Source organism: Macrotis lagotis, chromosome X, assembly GCF_037893015.1.
Source record: "Macrotis lagotis isolate mMagLag1 chromosome X, bilby.v1.9.chrom.fasta, whole genome shotgun sequence".
Lineage (NCBI taxonomy): Eukaryota > Metazoa > Chordata > Mammalia > Peramelemorphia > Peramelidae > Macrotis > Macrotis lagotis.
The window spans coordinates 401,909,635-401,930,728 of NC_133666.1; positions in this window are offsets into that span (position 1 = coordinate 401,909,635).

Here is a 21,094-nt window from a genome sequence, read left to right on the forward strand (position 1 = left end):
ATAAGATGTGGAGATAGGGACCCAGTTTCTAATCCACATTCATCAGTGAAATTTAACCTCCTTGGGTGCCATTACTGTCATCCAAAAAAGAGGTACTTGATGACATTTAAATACTTTTTAGCTTTAAAGCCTTCATCCAATGACAATCTAAGCCAGACTGGATACCTGCAAATGTTTAATTTGGCTTCAGTTATGGATGACTGCAATTGATCCAAAAATGGCTAATCCAGAAATCAGTGATTGAAGTTTTTAGTGTTAAGGACCCCATTATCTTGTCTAAGCTTAATTCAGCACCCCCCTTTGTTGACAAAGAAAACCAGAAGTGCTGGTTGGATGGCCAGAAAAATTAACTAGGTCAGGACTATCCAACCTTAGGTTATCTTAGGGTCACATTAAAATAAAATAATTATTCAAGAACTTTACACTGAATAAAAATATAGTATAGTAATATAATAGTTGATTTGTAGTCTTACTTTAGTTAGATTTAGCAAATACTACAAAATGTCATGGTACTTTCAACTTCTTAGAAAGTGGGAGAAATGTGCATCATCATCAATATGAAAGACAAAGCTCAAAGTGCAAAAGCAAACACAAAGCAACAAAGCTACAAAACAACAGTATAAACATAGGTGCATACTGACTAGTTTGCATCATAGAGATGGAATGCATCCAAAAATTTTGTGGACGTGCTCTGTCCATAATACTGCTTAAAAGCACCAAATAAAATTATTATCAACAAGATTATTTATTAGTGATGGAATTTAAAAATCTAATACACATTCCATACAAATTATCATTTTATTTTTTCACTGGTGAAAATTAAAATCCACAGGCAGGTAGCCTTAAATCACACTGTCGGCTACATTTTGGTCAGCCCTGATCTAAGTCCATGGTACTCTTCTCTAGGAAGGCCATGGTATAGTTAAAAGAGAATTAGGTTTTGTATCAGGGGACCCATACTCAAATGCCAGTCCTATTACTTATTTAGGTCATTAGTTTGGAAGGAAAGGAAGGAATAAACATTTCTATAGCACCTGTTATGTTCCAGGAACTGTGCCAAGCACTTCACAAATACTGTTTTTGAAACTCACTAAGACCATGGGAAGTAGGTGCTATTATTACCTCCATTGCACAGTTTAGGAAAGTAAGTCAAGCAGAGGTTAAATGACTTGCCCAGGATCACACAGATAGTAGGTGTCAGAGGCTGGATTTGAATGTAGTTTTTGACCCCAGGCTAAATGCTTTATTCACTCAACCACCACTTTTTTTTCTCTCTGAGTCTTAGTTACTTAATCTGCAAAATTAGCATGATGATTCTACATTATTTTATTCATATGGTTAAGAGAAAAAAGCAAATTGCAAATATTTAATTATTGATTGCATATATCTTTATCATAATAGAAATGCTATCCTTTGACCTTGTTCCCTCTTGTTGCCATTATACCATTCCTTAATTGTGATTATTCCAGAGGATTTGACTTCATATAATCTCATTCACATTCATGATTGCATAAATCTTTTTTTATTCTTCTATGAATTGCTCTCTCACTTAGTGCCTGTTCAAAACCTTTCCTTATCTTCCCAAACACTAAGCTTACTTAACTAAGCACTAACAAAATACTAACAGAACACTAAGCAAAGGACCTCAACTGATCCTTTATTGAGAAAATAGAGGCAATCTGTCAGGAACTCCTTTTTCAGATGAATGCCTTTCACTCATATACCCGGTTAGTACTCCAAAACCACCATATCCAAAATGAAACTTGGTGTTTTACTGATAAAATATTACCTCTCTGATACAGGACTAAAAAATTTTAATTCTTACAATGCTTCTATGTCTTGTAGTTATAGTTAAATACTACTTTATTATATAGATACACAGAATTCTTTAATAGAATTTTATAAATGCAAGTGCTAACCTTTTTTATTAGGAGGAATGTAACATAAACACATTTTTATACAGAATTATGCTAACAAGTCAGGCACCTTCATGTACTGGAAGTTTATCACTCCTCACTAATATAATTAACCAGCATCTGACATATAGAATCCCAAATAGTGAGAGAACATAAGCCCTTTTCTAAAGTATTTAATTCCTCACTTTAAGAACAGCCCCAAACTATTGGTACTAAATACTATGTTAAATTCCCCTTGCTTTTTTTATTTCATCTCTTTGGTATCACTCACATAGGATATTAGTTTTAGAATTGGAAGAAACTTCAGACACTATATTGTCCAACTTTCCATTTACACTATGAGGAAATTGAAGCTCATGGAAACTGAATGATTTGCATAAGGTCACACAGGTATAAGGGTCAGAATCAGAATCTGAACCTAAATTTAAGATAAATTCAGCACACTATTCCATGGGTTATTTATTCTCTTTTTTTTCGTGTATTTTTAATTATATTTTTAAAATAGTGACCTTAAACACCAAAAACAGGGCTTTTCCATTTATGCAGCAGGACACACATATAAAACCATGAATCTCTTTACTAGGGAAAAAACAACAGTAAAAGATTCCCCTATCTCTCCCAGACTGGAAAAACAAAAGCAACTTTTGAATTTGATGATCCCATTACATTTCACTATAGGAACTTATTTCATTTCCTGTCTGGTCTACCTTCTTTGGGAAGGTTGAATTCCAAGAACTTTGCTTGTTTATGATGAAATCTAGCACATGTCACATTATAGAGTCTATGATTTCTTAGTATTTGACCTCTTTTTGAACCCAATTAGAATTTGGCTATAATATTCTTGGAACTTTTCCCTTAATAGGTGAATGATAGGCAGATTCTAGTTTCATTTTACTCTCTGGTTCTATAAGTTTTCATCCTAGGTTCTAGGATGATCAAGATTTTTGTAGAAAAACACTCTGATAGGTTCACTGCCTTCTTCTGAAGTTTAAATATAACCACCATAACCTAGTCCTTATAGCATCATGTCTAAATAAGTCATAATCTACATTTATAATCTACAGGAGATTTTTTTGAGGGGGGCACTTGAATATTTCAATATTCAGGGAAGAAAATTTATGTTAAGAACATAGAGGAGATATTATGGACTCAGGAAAAATAGGCAAAGATTGACTAGCTAAACAGCCCAATTCAGTGAGACTGCAGAGTGTATGAAAGGAAGTAGTCTAAAATGTTATGAAATAAGAGAGAAAGTACAGGATGAAGCCAGCCTTATATGGACATTTATAAAGTATTTTGTAGTATCCTATAAGGGAAAGTTCATTTTCTGATGCTTCAGTGTGCTATGGTTGAAAGTAGTATATATTTCTGAACTACATAATGACATTTTCTACCTACCTGAAAAGTCTTGGTCTTGGTGACAAATTGTGTCTATTGTCTAGGACCAGACAGGTAAATGAGGGATGCATCTCTACTAAGTGAAGTTATTTGGCTGCAAAACCCATGAAAATAATGGGAAGCACAAAATGCCCTTCTGCTTTTGATACCCCTTTCTGCTTGAGAATGTTATAAGGAAGTATTGGAAAATGAGTAATAGGGTGCTAAGAATTACATGGTTTTTTACAAATATTCATTTTACTGTTGGTTAGTTGAAAAGTCTTTTTGAGTTCTTCACAGACTTTATCTTCATTTTTTTTGGAACAGATACTGGAGTATGATGTTATATCAAATTTTCAATTAGGAATATTACAAGATTCTTTGTCCAATGGCCAATATGTTGACACATTACTAGAAAAATTGAACAAGATCAATAATACCTTGCCAGTAAGAATGAAGCACCAGATAAGGCTCATAGAATTCTTGGATTATTTTATTAGACAATAAAGTAGTTGGCAAACTGATTTCACAATGTGTTTAAAGACAACAAGAAATATCTTTTTATTGGTGATTTTGACCTTCTCTCCCAGTAAAATTTATAATAAGCATGAGCAAAAATACGACCATGAAGAAAACCTAAAGTGATGTATCAACATTCACTGCAGAGAATAAGGATATAGAGCAATTATGGAATACTACTGTTCTATAAGAAACCATAAATGGTCAGACTCTAGAGAAGCATGGGATGAATTACAGGATCTGATGTTGAGCAAAGGGAGTTAGAACCAAGAGAACAATGTACACATTAACAACATTTTTAGATGATCACCCCTGATGGATGCAGTTGCTCTTAGCAGTTCAGAGAGCTAGGACAACCCTATTAGACCAGCTTTGGACAATGATATCTCCATCTAGAGGCAGAAAAACAAAACAAAACAAGATAAAACAAAAAATCCTTCAGAATCTAATGAATACTAAAATTCATATTCATTTTTAAAATTTATTTTCTTTTTTAAATTTTTCAAATTTTTCTTACAATTTTATTCACTTTTAAAAACCATGTCTCTCATGTATTTCTTCCCCTATTTCCTCATACTGAAAATGACTAATCTGTAAACATGCTTAACATGAAATGTGTATGTACAATATTAATCTGACTGTTCATCGCTGAGTGAAGGGGGTAAGAAGAGAGGGTTTAAGGAAATTTTGTAACTTAAAAATATACATAGGCATATGGATTAATGTTGAAAAACTTTTATAACACGCTTTTGGAAAATAATACATCAATAAAAAATTGAACTGCAATGAAATGGAGATGGCAACATCAATTTCATGAAAAAAAAAGTAAAATCAATCTTATCCAATCAAGAAGAAAATGACTGGTTATTGGCAATGTAGTTATCTATGAGAGTTCCATGTAGGTATATTAAAGTAAATACACAATTTGATCCAAAATATTCCAAAAAGCTATTCATCTTTAAAGCTGTGCTATGCAGGATGGCTCCCTATCACCTCTTATAGAAATTCCTCTCTTAGATTTCAAGACCCTGCACAATCTCATTTCACTTTAGTCATCCAACTCTGTCACTCTCATGCCAGCCTCCCACTAAGATTAGATCAATTTGTTCTGTGTAAGTGGGCATCTCAGGCTTCTTCCCTACTCTTGGTCTTTGGTTATGCTGTACTATCTATCTGGAATATCCTCACTTCATCATTCCATACAAGATATCAAAATTTTCTTCAAACACCAACTCAAGTTTCATCTTGTCCATGATGTTTTCCCTGACAAATGATAATAAGACCCTTTTTTGCTTCAAATCCCCCCAGTATTAATCTATAATTAATTTAATAATCCAACTAATTTAGAAATTAATCCTATATTGTCATATTATCCTCCAATGTGATCATTCATATTTCTTGTTAATTCAGGAACCATTTATAAAATGTCTATCTAAAGTATTGGGCTAGAAGCTGTATATAATAGATAGATAAAATATATGCCTGCTATAACAAGGAATTTACAAAATAATTGGGGGGAAAGACATAGATTGTTCTAGTTCCATTAAAGAAATATATATTATGAAGTTCCTCTTGACTGCCCATCCTCCCCCCACCCCAACTCACCCTCAAAGGTAGGTTGGGTCCTACAGAAACTGCTACTTCACATCTAAGTACTCTGTGAATAAATAACTAAAACTAGTGCATTATTCTACACTAGTCATCCAGTGATCATGATTAGTTCAAATCAAAGGCATTATATGTGAATGATCTGTAAGAACAATAGCAATACAATTTCCCCTTATACCTATAAGTACACATGGTATTAATGAGAAGAAGGGACATACATAGAGAACATAGAGAAGGAATACACACAGAACACACAAAATACACACAAGGAAGGACAATTCAATCCCCTAGTTCTGAAGGATTAGATATCTTCACAATGCTCTCACTGACTAGGGTCTTGTATGCAATCTGCTGGACGCTGTCCCTCTGGTTTCTCCTGCTCCACCATAGAAGACTCAATGTTACATGACTATACAATGATCAATTAAAGGATATCATAGTTTCTATAATCTCCAGTTCCTGACTCAGTAGAATGTCTTGGCTGAGATCCTACTATCCTCTTTCATAAACAATGAAAACTTTTAAAAAAATTTAAATATTTTATTCATCTATTTTTTCCAACTACATGCAAAGGTAGTTTTCAACAATCAATTTATCATGAAGTTTTGAGTTTTACAGTTTTCTTCCTCCCTCCCTTCACTCCTCCTCACCTTCCCCCCAAAAAACAATCTAATATAGACTTTATATGTATAATCATAATGAATATAGATCCATATTAATCATAATCAAAACTTTTACCCTAGGACCAGTAGAAATTCTGTTCCCTTGGAATCTTGGTCCCAGGGCCTTCTGACTCCCTGTGCAAGAGATTCTCAGCTTCAGGCACCAAGATTTCTAGTTTAAATAGCAGACTTATGGAAATGCCTCCAAGCTTAGCTCTTTCTTCCCTAGCTCTTTCTTGTGTAGCATTGTGTCCCCTAAAGAGAAATATCTCTCTAATCTTGATAGTTGAATATGCTCTCCAAATTTGAATCCTTACAGCATGGGCCAAAAATATGTAATGGTGATTTGCTCCATGTCATCAAACAGCTCTGGAGCTTGATGCTCCCCATATAAATAAGCAGGCAGAGAAAAAATTGTGGCATCCATCTGTACTTTTCTTAAGGTATGTTTTTTTTTCTGCAATTGACATTTTCATCACAGAAACATTAGCTACTCCAATTTCAAAACCACTACTGGCTTCGTATTAGCAATTCAAAGTTCATCCTGAAAGGGACTTTGGCTTATACCCTGGCATTATGCTACAAAGAATAGTGATATAAATGCAGAAAATAGAATAAGCAAACTACTTAAAGAGACCATGGAGTACAATGTGAAATTATAAGCTTAGGAGTCAGAGAACCTGCATTTATCTTCAGCTATGTAGTTTTGGGAAATTCCCTTAAGATTTCTCAGCTTCATTTTCCTCATTTGTAAAAAGACACACTATCTAAGGTTCCTTCCAGCCCTGAATTTATGACCCCATGATTTTCTGTCATGAGAAATCTAAGCATAGAGAACATTCCTTGCTACCGGAACAGTTCTATCATATAATTCTTCACCCACTACTATTCCTATGATTAATAAAATCCCATCATCCTTTGCTCTCCCTAATCTTGTGTTTCTCAATCACTAGTAAATAGAAGTAAACCACATTAGAGCATCAACTCCCATTCTTTCATTCATATCCTTCGTATACCTCCTTAACTCTATCCTAGGGCAACTAGGTGACTCAGTGGATAAAGCACCCACCCTGGAGTCAGGAAGACCTGAATTCATTTTATACTTACTATGTTATATTGGACAAGTCATTTAACCCTGATTGCTTCACATACAGGGCCATCTCCAGATGTCTTGATTCATATTGGTCATTCTATCCAGATGGTTCTGGAGAAGAAAGTGAGGCTGATGACTTTGCACAGCACTCCCTCACTCAAATCCAATTCACTGGCTTGTCCTGGCATCACCCCCCTGATGCCATGGTCTTCTTCAAGAATGAAGGACAAATCTCATCAATTCTACCCACTGAAATTACTCTCTAACCCTTTTAAGCATTTCTACTGAACTTTATGAAATGCTAGTTCCATGATGAATAAACTTCCCATCTTCCTGGACCTCTGCGTCTCAAGCAGGACTCATCCACAAGCTCTTACTATAAATTGGCAGTCCTTCCTCCTCTCCAAGTATGCTTATATCCAGTGACACTGGTCTCCTTGCTATTCCTTGCAAATGGCATTCCATCTCTTGACTCTATCCATTTTCACTGTCTGTTCCACCTGCCTGGAGTTCTCCCCTTTTCAGTTCCACTGCCAAGCTTCTTAAAATTATAGGCCTGCCAAAAGTCTTTTCTCAGTCATCGATAATGCTAATGCTTTTCCTTTGTGATTCTCTCCCAGAGATAGATAGATAGATGACAGACAGTCCAACAGACAGATAGATAAATTGACAGATTGATAGAAAATTGATGGATGTGTGTGCATAGTTGCTTGTATATTTCTCCCATTTGACTTAAAAATCAAAGAATGCTTTGTTTTGTTTTTCCTCTTTCTTTTATCTTCACCTCAGTGCCTGATAGATAGTATTTAATAAATACCTCTTGACTTGATTAGCAGTGGAAAGTATCTTAGATATCATTAAATCCAACACCCTCATTTTAAAAATGATGGAACTGAGGTTCAGAGAGATTAAGGGATTCATACAGTTAGGGAATATCTCTAGAAGAATTCAAACTAGAGGTTTTAAGGCTAATGCACTTTCTATTAATCCACATTGCATTGAATGCATTGTCAAATTGCTTTTGGGTTTTCAAAAAATAATTTTAAATAATGTCTTCTTATCTGAGTAGTTTATGTTCTTGGGTTTATCAAGTGCTATTGCTGTTGTCTTCTATTATCTCTGATTCTCACTTATCTACTAGCCTTTTTTATTTTTATCAGATATCCAATATTTTGGAAGATCATAACTTTATGATATAATTTGACATATAGAAGTGTTTTAATCCCTTCACTTCTCTATTTTTGCTTCTTCTTCATTATTTCTTTTCAGTCTAGATCTTTGTTTTTCCAAATGAAGATTCTTTAATAGGATAATAAATAATTTCATTAGTATAGCACTAACCTATAAATTAATTCAGATAATGCCATAATTTATATTAACATTATATGACCCAACCATGGGCAATGATATCTCTCCAATTTTTGACATAATATTTTATTTATTTAAATAGTGCTTTCAATTTCATTTATATATGTCTTTAACATACTTTGGAAGACTGACTTCTAGATAATTGATGCATATTTATTTATTTTGTATGATAATTCCCTTTTTACTATTTTTTCAGATTTCTGGTTTCAATAAAGAAATATTAATTTCTGTGAATTTATTTTTATTTACTACATTGTAAAAGGTATTCATTTTCTCTATTTCTCTGAGGATTTCTAAATAAACCCCCTTATAGAGTCAAAAACAAATAATTTTGTTTCTTTGTCAGTCTCTTTCTTCCCTAATCTCTCACTTCCCTAATCATCACTAGCATTCTAGAAGTATTCTAGAACATTCTTGCTAGTTTTATGTTTATTGGTAACTTTCTTCTTTCTGAGTTTTTGACTATGCTGTTCCTGGTTCTCTGAAACATTCCTGAATCTTTTTTTATTAGTGTATCATCTATATCACTTTTAATAACTATCAGTGTTCTCTAAGACTTTGTCTTAGGTTTTCTCTCTTTGTATTATTTCATCTTTTATTAACCTCTTAATCTCTCAAAAATTTAATTATTACTTTTTTTCATATTACAAAGTCTCTCTCCTGCACTCCAGATCCACAACAACTGCCTATTGGGAATTTCAATTTATATATACTAGATAACCATTAAATCCTTCACAACCAATACAGAATGCACTCTTTCCCCAAAACCTCCCATCTCAACTATTCAACCTCTTGGTTTCTTTTTTCAGACAAACTATTTTTCTAACATTTTATCCCCCATTTTGAACTCAAGATTTTTCTCAAAAGAATGTAAAACTATGTTCATCCTTAAGACACTTCATTTAATTAGGTTCTATCCAATGTTTAAACCTGAGAGGATCTTTATGGATTCCCCCTCATCCATTGTCTTATTTATAGTTTTAATAGGGCTAACGTGTATGTCTTCGCACATCTTATTGTTGAAGTATGTTATGCTGCACAGGACCAAAGTTCACTCATTTGATGGTACTTTCAATCCAAACAAGAAAGTCTTAGCCTGTAACATTATAAATCTTAATCAGGGCTGTGGAATTGATGATCCTGTCTTGTTTTGTTTTGTTTTGTTTTGGTTTGGTTTCTTTCTGTACTCATATGTCTGATCCAGCTCTTGAATGAGATAAAAATTTTCAGGGCACTTTCCTGGAGACAGCCTGCTGAACATACATCAAACTTTTAATGATTTTATGCTAAATTCAAACATTCAAATAATTCTGATTCCATGATTAGTTAAGGTAGTGAAGTTCACATTATTCCATTATTTCATTTCTTTTTTTTTTTTAGGTTTTTGCAAGGCAAACGGGTTAAGTGGTTTGCCCAAGGCCACACAGCTAGGTAATTATTAAGTGTCTGAGACCGCATTTGAACCCAAGGTACTCCTGACTCCAGGGCTGGTGCTTTATCCACTACGCCACCTAGCCTCCCCGCCATTATTTCATTTCAAGAATAGCACTGGAAATTTAATTACATTTTTCTAAATTCCAGGTAAATCCTATCCACAGCATTCCTCTGAGCTACTATTTTGGGAATCTGTCAAAAACAGAAACAAGTTTAGTAGGATTTGATCTTTTCTTTTCTGTTCCCAAGAAAAAATTATTGATATTTTGTTTTCATATCAATTCCATTTTCTAGTACATAGCACCCCACCCCAATCCTCTTTTTAGAGAGGTTTTATAATAAGAAAGAAGTAAAAAAAAGTATAGCCAAAATATTGTAGTTTAAAAAAACTAACAACCTATCAATATATTCCAATATGCATGCAATATTCCAAATCCATAGTCTCCCACCTCATAAAGGAAGGGAGGGAAGTGCTTTTTTATATTTTTTCTTAAGATCAAGCTTGATTATTATAATTTCAAAATATTCATTCATTTTTTAACAATTCTGTGACTGTTCTTTATAATTACCTTACTAGAGTAATTGTGTATATTGAAGTATATACCTCAAATTGTATCAGTTCCTCAGAATCTTCATACTTCTCTGTATTCATCACATTCACAATTCTTATAGTACATTCACATATCAAAACTTATTTAGTCACTCTTTAAATGATGTAGAAATAATTTGTTTCTGGTTCTTTGCTTCAACAAAATGCAGTAGTTAATCTCTCTTCTGAGATTCAATACTGAATTGCCCACTTCCAATTGGGCATTATGAACTAGATATCTTGTAGGCATCTCAAACTCATCATGTCCAAGATAAAGCATATTATTTTTCTCCAAAATACTTTTCCTAGGGCAGCTAGGTGGCACAGTGGATAGAACACTAGTCCTGGAGTCAGGAGGACCTGAGTTCAAATTTTATCTCAGACACTTAATAATTACCTAGTTGTATGACCTGCAAGTCATTTAACCCCATTGCCTTGCAAAAAATAAAAAAAAACCAAAAAACTTTTCCCTCTTCCAAACTTCTCTATTACATCACACTTGAAACCTAGCTCTGACTATGCAGTTCACTCCAATGACTTCTTATTATCACCATGATAAAATATTAAATCCTAATTTTTTGGCATTTAAAACTGGCATTCACAACCTGAACCCTCCTACCTTTTCATTTTTCTTGTATTTTACTTCCTCCATATACTCTACAATCCAGTGATTATGATCTTCTTATTGCCCCTTAGAAATAATACTGGATCTCCCATTCTTAGGCCTATGCCCTTACTGGCTGTCATCCATGCCTAGAATTTTCTGTCCCCTCATTTCTACTGTTTTGAATTCCTTTGTTACTAAGAACTCAGTAAAATGCTCCCTTCTGCAGATGGCCTAATAATTAACTTCCATGTCCTTTATGTATATATCTTGAATGTACATGATTTACACGTTTTCTCCTCCCACTAACATATAAACTCCTGAAGGATAGGATCTACTTCCCTATCTACTTCAACTCTAGACTCACTTGATCATTGTTTGAATTTTGATGGCTCAGAGCAATTGTTTCTGTTTTCACCAGAAATTCTAAGATTATTCCCCTTGAAGATTGATTTTTTTTATTAGACAAATGAGGCCTTTTTTTTTTTGGTCTTATTTCTTAGTTAACTTTAATCATAGAATAGGTATTAGGTACCTCAAACTGAGACCTGGGAAAGACCTTAGGTTAAAAAGGTCGAAGTCTGCAATGTATCCAGGGCCATCTCCAATCATCCTCATTTATATCTTGCCTCTGGACCCAGAGCAGAGAGTGAGGCTGGTGACTTTACACAGCCCTGCCTCACTCAAATCCAATTCACTTGTAAGTCATGATATCACCTTCCTGATGTCATTAGTTTTTTCAAGATCTACAGAATGAGCAACAACAACTAAGTCTTTTGTATTCTAGCACATAGCATAATACTCAGTTTGATTAATAGATGTTATTAATTGTTATAAGGAGACTTTCTTTTTATCACTGAGCTTGACTCCCAAAACTATCACTGTAGTCAGAGTTAAACCTGAAATCTTTAGTTTTCCTTCTATTTTTCATTCTATATCTTCCTTCCTTCCTTCCTTCCTTCCTTCCTTCCTTCCTTCCTTCCTTCCTTCCTTCCTTCCTTTCTTCCTTTCTTCCTTCCTTCCTTCCTTCCTTCCTTCCTTCCTTCCTTCCTTCCTTCCTTTCTTCCCTCTTCCCTCTTGGACCAATTCATATCTTCAAATATATGTGTATCTATTATTTCACAACTTCTCCAGTATTAACTATCTTTATCTTTTTGTCTTAGTAAATTTGTTTCATATGAGGTGAAACCCAGAGGAGTTGGGCTGTATTACTGTGATTATTAATGCTTTTGTGTAATCTTTCATATCAGGTTTTAACAAATTTACATTTCCTTTTGCAAACTATTTCTTTGTATCCTTTAATCACTTCTCCATTAGGCAATAGGTTTTGATCTGATATATTTATGTCAGTATAAGGTATCAATCAAATAACAAGTATTGAGCAATCACTTTCTACAATGTATGGGTCTGCCTCTGTCCTGGGAATTAAGAATACAGATATAAGAATTTTTTTTAAAATCATTTCTCTCAACAAGGATACATTATTTGATTACAAGTTTTCTTCTTAGCTATAACTATAAAAGGAACCCAATATAGTTCTCTTCTATTTTAAATGGTATGACTTTTAGCTACATATCTATTTTGAACATATGTCATATAGTATAAAATTCTGGATTAAACCAAATTTTTATCAAAACATTTTCTACATATCTCTGCAATTCTCTTTAAATAGGTAGTTCTTCAAAATAATTTATGTCCTTTGGTTTATGATACATTGGGTCATTAATTTCATTTTCTTCTGAATCCTTCTCTATTTTCTCTGTTCCACTGATCATCTTTTCTATTTTTAGAAACCACTACCAAAATGGTTTTAATGATTCCTGCTTGACAGCGTAATTTGAGGTCTGGAGTTGCTATTCCTCTTTCTTTCATAGTACTTTTTTTCAATATCTACCTTGATATTCTAGATATTTTGTTTCATCAAATGAATGATTATTTTGTATCATTCCAAAGTACAGAGTAATATTAGGTATAGATTGGTTGGTAGATTGTCTATAAATTATTTTAGGAAGTATAATAATTACTTCAATTTTTCCATAGAATGGTAATTAATATAGAATATATCTCTATTTGCTTTTTTCTTTCTCTTTTTTATAATTAAGTAGCTCTTACATGTACCTTGGTTGAGTGGTTCTCAGATATTTATTTTTTTATAAGATATCTTGAATGTAGCTCTCCTTTCTGATATCCCCTCCCGGATTTAAATGATTTGAGATGGCTTTTGTGGAGTTGTTTTTTGTAAGTTTTGTTGGTTTGTTTTGAAGCTGGGAATATGCTTTATTGTATCCATTAAAAATTATCTCATTTTGCTATTTCTACAAATTCAACACAAAGTAAAAGTAAAAAAGATGCTTTTATCATTGTTTCATCTGTTTTCATGCCTTTAATTTCTTCTCTTGCCATTAATATTTCTAGCTTTTCTAGAATTATTTCAAATAAAGAAAGGAAGGAGATATCCTTGGTTCACTCTATTATTTTATGCTTTACATTTAATGTCAAGTTTTTATTTTAGATAAATACTTTTTATTGGGTTTTTTGAGATCTTTTTTAGGATATGAGAAGTTAGATTGACTCTATCTTTGCCATAACTCTTCACTAAGGTGTTCTAGAATTTGTCAAATGATCAAAGATAAGTGTACTGACTTTTAGGTTGCATATATTTGCTAATCTTTACTTTGTTTGAAATGGGAAAAACATTCCTTTTAAGCACTCTCTCTCTCTAAATCTCTTAAATATCATTGACAATGGTTCAGAAATCATATTTACCAGCAACTGGATGATGAAATACCATGAAAAATTATTTTGGCAGCTCTGTGAAGGACTAACAGAATGAAGGGGATGAGGCTATTGGAGGTAGAAAGACCAATGAGGAGGTTCTCAAAGTAGTACTGGGAAGACATGATAGTACTGGGAAGATATGATAAACTCCTGAAGTAGGGTTATATTTGTTTAAGTGTCAAGGACTACATCAGACCTAATACCGGAAAGAACTAAGAAATAATCTAATCTAATTCCTATATTTTGCAGGCAAGGAGAGTGAGCTCTAAAATAATTGAGTAAACCAGATCAGGTTTGTACCAGAAAGAACCTCTGATTCCAAATATTGTATCTTCTGTTTTCACATATGGGAGAGATATTTTGGAAGTAGAAGTGACAATATACAGAAACTGATTGGATATGGGTAGATTTAGAAAGAGTCAGAGGTAATTTGGAGACACTAGAAAAGTACAGGATTTTAATATAAATAGTCTGGTTTTTATACTGACTTAAAATTTTTGGAACTCTATAATTAATAATTTTGTACAACCACAGTTTGCTTTGTGCATCTTTGGTTTAACACAATGACTAAAGCAAATCATAAATTTTTAAACAGTGTGGTGCTGTGGTGGGAAAATCATCTCATTTGCTTACTTTTCTTGAAATCTTTTTGTTGTTTATTGAATACATTTTTTAATACATACACACCCCAGTACAGTATATTGTCTGTGTTGTAATCTTGCAATTTCCCTTGAATCCATTTGGCTGTGATCCATGACCTCAAGCCAATTTTTCAGAGATCTGAGAAATAAGAACAAGTGGTACCAAAAGCTACATAATCACTCAACATTGGTAATAATGTTCTCTTTTACCAGAAAAAAAGTTGGAATCAAGTCATGGAATAAGCAGCTAGTCTTTGTACTCATCTTTCTCATAAATTAAAAATCATTCTCTTAAAATATATAATATTGTGCAAGGAAACTCTAGATACTCTCAAAATGTATGCTTCAAAAAAATTTTTTTTCAAAATTTCACTTTATAGTGCATTGTTTCTCCTCTTCATTTCCCCATCAAAAATTTAAATGCCTATATTTTTGCAAAATAAATATTTTCAAGAAATCTATAATATTTGAGAAAGAAGACAATGAAAGGGAACTGAAGGACTATGGTAGAAATTAGAGGCTTCTATACCAAATAATAAAAGGGGTATTTAAGTGGAGAGTACTGATGAAGAAAGATATCGAGTAAGGCTTTGAAACTATAGTGAGGGGCAAATAGGTGGTACCGCATATAGAGAACCAGTTTCCTTAAAGTTGACATGTAGATTTGGGCAACTAACTGGCAAAGTGGGTAGAGCATTGGCCTTGAGTTCAAATCCAACCACAGACACTTGACATTAACTAGTTATGTGATGCTGAGCAAGTCACTTAACCCTGATTGCCTTCCCAAAAAAAAAAAAAATAGAAAGAAAAAGAAACTTTATAGAGTCCAGTGGTGAGAGAACCAGACTTCTGGTCAGTATAATACATTCTAGATTCTACCTAGGACACATAAAGTTTTTGTTGTCCTGAGCAAACTACAATGCTTCTTACTCTCCAAGAAGATCCTTTGATTTTAATGTATAGAACAATTGATGATTTACTTTGGTAAAAGTTTTCTTTACCAATGTAAACAAACAAAGATCATTTTTTGAAGGAGGTCACAGTTCTACATCTAGCCTGCCAGAAGTTAACTAAGAACTTGCAAATCTTTCATCTCTGTCTCTGTTTCCTCCTGGAATAACCCTCTACACCAGTGAATAAAGTTTTAGAAAAGTCAAGTAGACACATGAATTACTACAATGAAGAAATTACTATAATGAAGGGAGAGCAATAAGTGGTGAAGGAACAAGAAAGGTGGGGGGGTAAAACATAGCAATGGGAAATAATATCTAAGTTATAGCAAAGGATAAAGCCAAGTATATTTATAAATATCACTGTGGAGTTCAGATACCTTATGCCAAATCCTGGGAAGGGGGAAGGGGGGGTGTTCTTATTTGGAGGTAAGGGGACTGGAACATATTATTGACAGGAAGAAAGAAATAAAAATGTGGGGTGAGCAAAAAGAAGTCTTTAAGTTGAAACTTCTGGAAAAACTCAACTTGCTAGGACTCACCAGTGATATCCCACCATATCCTAATACTATAGGAAAGTCCATTTTAGGAGAGAATAAGGTCTTTGCAATGTCTTCCTTCCTCATCCCCACCAAAAGGTCGGCTGCCTAAGTGCTTGCAGAATAACTATGTGTAATTGTGTATCCAGTAGTACAATCAATGATGCACTTGTTCAGAGAGCACATGCGTGTGATTGTCCAAAATTCTGGGCCAGCTAACCCAAGTGAGATTCACTTGAACAGATCATAATTATCTTGGCAGCTGGACAGACAAAAGCAGAGTGACGCATGAGCTAGCTTAAGAAAATTGCTAAGCCTCCCCTGACTGCTTGTTACATTACTCTTAAATGTTTCTAAATAGGTCAGCTAAAATAGCATCATGTGACTCAGGAAGTTGGAAGACCAGAACTGCCTCTTGCTTGCAGCAAAGGTGAACACTTCCTTTAAATGACTTTGCTTTAGTACTTTAATTTCTCCATCTCCTGGCTGAGGGTAATGAGGCTTTGGGGGTTTGGTAGTGGTCAGCATTCTCACAAATTCCCATTTCATTCTGGCACTATGACAACCATGGGGCCTTTCCAGGTGGTTTCTGGCACTACCCACATTGCTGGTCACACAATGTATTTTGCCTTGGAGACTGAAGGAAAAATAACAATGATCCCATCCATTCTGAGTGCCTCTACTTTCACTCAAGCAAAATTGGTGAGCCAAAGAATTGAGTCCTTCAGATTCTTGGGACTGGGGCTTGGGATAAAGTCCATTGTCCATAATCACCTAGATTCCCACTCTAAAATATTCCACCTTGGAGATTATCCTGGAAGTGGCATTAGGTAATACATGATCACTGAGGGAAGAACTAATGAGAGAAGTGGACTCATTAATGTGGTTTCTACAAAAATGGAGGGGCAAGATCAGTCACAACACTTTTGAACTTCAATTGGAAGAAATATCAGAAATGATGATTAGGCTCAATAGACAGCCTTATGCTCATATACTATAGATTGTTCCATGTACTAGCAACAGTCCTAAGCATAGAAATATATAGGTAGGGAATAAATTTTTTTTTAGGTTAAGCAAGCCTAGTCCATGGGAAAAAAATCCAGGATGATGACTTTATGATCAATTAAGAGGAAATTAAAAATGAAATTAAAGAGCAATGCTTTGCAACATTAGAAAACTTGCTTTTGTAACCTTTGATCTTTTTCAATTAAATAAAAACTTTGCTAACAGTTGGTCAACTTTCTCAAAGAAAAAGTTACTCGTGTAATGTCCTATAGAAGCACAATTCTTAACAGCATTTCTGATTAATGTTTTAAAACTTATCCTTTGTCTTGTCTGTCCTCTCTTCCAAAACCACTGGGGCAGCTAAGGTTAGATGGTAGCCTGGAGTCAAGTAGTCACTGTTCTGTGACCCTGGGCCAATATTTTTATTGCTCAGTTTCCTCAACTATAAAACTGGAATAATAATAGTACCTACTTTGCCAGGCTGTTGTGAGGATAGCTTTTCTGTAAAGCACATAGTAGGCACTTGATATAGTTTTGTTCCCTCCCTCTCTCCTATCAGCTCTTCCTTTTTTCCTTCCCTTCATAGTCTGCTTACCTAGGGCAACTAGGTTGTGCAATAGATAGATCACCAGTCCTGGATTCAGGAGGTTGGGAATTTGAATTCAGCCTCAGACATTTGATACTGACAGTCTTTGTGACCCTGAGAAAGTCTCTTAACTCATATCCAGGGACATTTTCAGTCATTCTGATTCATAGCTGGCCCCTGGATCCAGATGAGTGGTGACCTGGCACAGTATCCCCTCACTCAAATCCAATTCACCTACTTGTAATGGCATCATCTTCTTGATATCATGGTCTTCTTCCAGAATGAAAGATAAACATCATATCATCATCAGGTGAGTTCCATCATCACCTACAGTGGTTAAGGCCCTGTGCTTACTATTAAGTGGCATAAGAACATATTGCATTATTGTGAGCAAAACAATTTGCGTATGGGTTTTTCTTGTTGCCTTTTCTGAAATCAAGTAAGCCTCTCACCTTATTCCCTCTATATAGGGCAGAATCTGTTAAGCGTAGAAAGAATCTTGATGTAGCTGTGATTTAGTAAACAGGTGTCAAAACAAGCATTTAAAATGAATATTGAGAAGATGTTGTCTTTACTCTTATCCCCATCCAAACTAAAGAAGAAAGATTATCAATCCTAGGATGGAGCCTTGAGAGGCAATCACAGTTAAAGGGTTTTAGTTGTCCAGTGCAGCAGTGAAGGAGACTCAGGTGTTCTTAAACAACTGGTACTAGAACCAAAAGAGGAATGTTAAAAAAAAAAAAAGCACAGAAGAGAGAGAGTAGAAACAAAAAGAAGGGATGGTCACCAATGTCAAATGTGGCAGATAAAAGAGTATCAGATTTAGCAATTCAGATAACTGGTAACTTTGGATAGTACAGCTTTAGTGGAGTGGTGAGGTCAGAAGTCAGATGACCTAGGGTTGAGGCGAGAATGAGAAAAGAGATAATAGAACTAGTAAGTGTAGAAACTTTTTTTTCCTTTAAAAAAAACACTGAGAAATAAAGGAAAGATATAGGATAATAACTTGATGGAATGGTAAGGTCTAGTGCAAAAGTTGTTTGTTTTTGTTTTTTAAAGAGTAGGGTAGGAGGCAAATTTGAAAGCAGATGGCTAGAATCTGGTAAATAGAAAGAGACTGAAGTTTAAAGAAAAATAGAAGAATTGAGGTTTGATATGTTGTAGAATATAGGAGGAAATGCAAATCAAAACATACATTGGAGCAAGAGGAGAAGAGTCCCCTTAGGGACTAAAAGAAAGGAGGGGAGAATATGGATAATTTGATGACTTTTTGAGACATAGAGAAAGGGAGAAGAGATCTCAATTTTCTAGTAAAGAAAGAGGTAGGTCTTTAAGTAAGACAAAAAAGGGAAGTTATAAAAGGTTTAAAAAGAGGAGGGTTTGGAAAAGCTTTTTATGAGAAGCCAGACAGGGAATGTTTTAATCAATCAATCCTTCCTTTCACTACTTCTGGAACATATGGTTCCTATTTACAGTCTTCACCTCTCTCCTATTCTTTTCTGAACTCTGTCTCCACAATTTAACTATGATTCCTTTACAGAAAGTCACTAATAACCATCAAATTACAAATATTGCTGGCCTTTTCTAAGCACTTTTCCTCTTGACTTCTCTGCTTTGTTGGACACACCTAGTTTTAATTATTTTTTTCTCTTTTGTTTGGTTCCTATGACATAACACTATCCTAGTTCTTCTGAATCCAACAACTTTTTACTTAATTTGTTTATGAAAGGCAGCTGCATTGGTAAAAGAAGTTCCCTCAAACCAAATAAATCACCTTCTCCTTATCCCTACATTCAAAGCATTATGGTAGGCAATAAACATGCAAAGAAACAGATAACTTAATGAGCTTACATTTGGGGAAGGGCCTTGGGGGAAAGAGGGATAAATCATCTTGTTCTTTTGTTTCAGTCTTCTCTGACTCTTCATGTGCTTATTTAGGGTTTTCTTGGCAGAGATACCAGAGTGGTTTACCATTTCCTTCTCCAACTGATTTTACTGAAGAGAAACTGTGATAAACAGGGTTAATTGACTTGCCCAGGGTCATACAGCTAGTTAGCAGCTAAAGTTGGATTGGAAGTCTAGAAAGAGTTTTCCTGATTTCAGACCTGGTACTCTATCCACTATGCTACTGGCTGCCCCAAATCATGAATAAAGATAATTCAATATGAATAATAATAATATTTATCTAGTACTTCAAGATTTGAAAAGTTCTTTATGAATACTACCTTTTTTGATTTTCGTGAACATCAGACCTGTGCAATATTATTCCCAATTTGCAGATGTTATAAATGGCTTGAGAATACTTAGTCCAGAGTGATTAAAATGGTTTTTATTAAGATATCTTAACAAAATGACACACACCTCTCTCATGGTGGGAGAGAGGGGCAGGGAAAGCCCAACATACAAGCTCTTTTATGCACTTTGAAAGACTTTGTTCCTGCCCCATTCATGCCAATCATAGGCTGGGGTCACAAATCTAATTAATACATTGGTTCCTCTATATTTCCCCACCCTGCTCATTATACTAATGAGCAAGAACAGATCTCTTTGAGCTTGTGAACAGGAGAAGGTCAGGACTAGGTTACTCTTTCTTGACCAGTTAAGGACTAGTTTCTTCTAATCTAGTTTGTTATCTTTGGAATGAGATTAGGAGAACTCTCCTAGTTTTGTGATTGACTGGGGCCATTTCCCCTTTCTAATGTATTTCAAAGGGGTCCCCCTCCACACCCTGTGAAGACCAACCACACCCTTCATTCCTCATACAGAAAAGAAAAATTGAAGTTAATAAAAGATAAGTGACTTGTCCAAGGTCACATAACTAGTAAGAAAGAGTCTGGGATATTAGTGAACCCAGTTCTTTCTAAAACCAAGTCCAGATCTCTAGCCACCTCTCCATCTAGCACCAAGAATTTACAAAACAATACGAAGAAATTTTAAGAGGGAAAAAAAGATTTTGTCTAGGAGGCAACACTTGAATTTTCTCAGACTCACACTTGGGATTCTAAGAGGTGGAGTTGAGGAGAGAGTGTATTCCAAACACAGAGAAGACAAAGACATGGGAGTCAGAATTTCAGGCCTATGGAATAACTATTAGAGCTGTTTTATTGGAATGAAGAATAAATAAAGGGATGTAAGATGAACTAAGAATTTATCAAAGGGAGTAATTAGGTAATGCAGTGGATTGAGCACCACCAGTTTTTGATTGCCTTGCCAAACAGAAAAAAATATCAATGAATAAACGTTAAATATTTACCATCTTCTAAATACTATGCTAAGAACTAGGAATTCAAATATAAAGAGTTAGTCTCATTGTTTTACAATGTGTGAGAAAACAACAAAAGGGGAATGGTAACCTGGCAAGAGTGATGTAACAGGACAATGAGAGAAGTAAAAGACAATTCAAATGTTGTGCCTTTTCCAGAAAC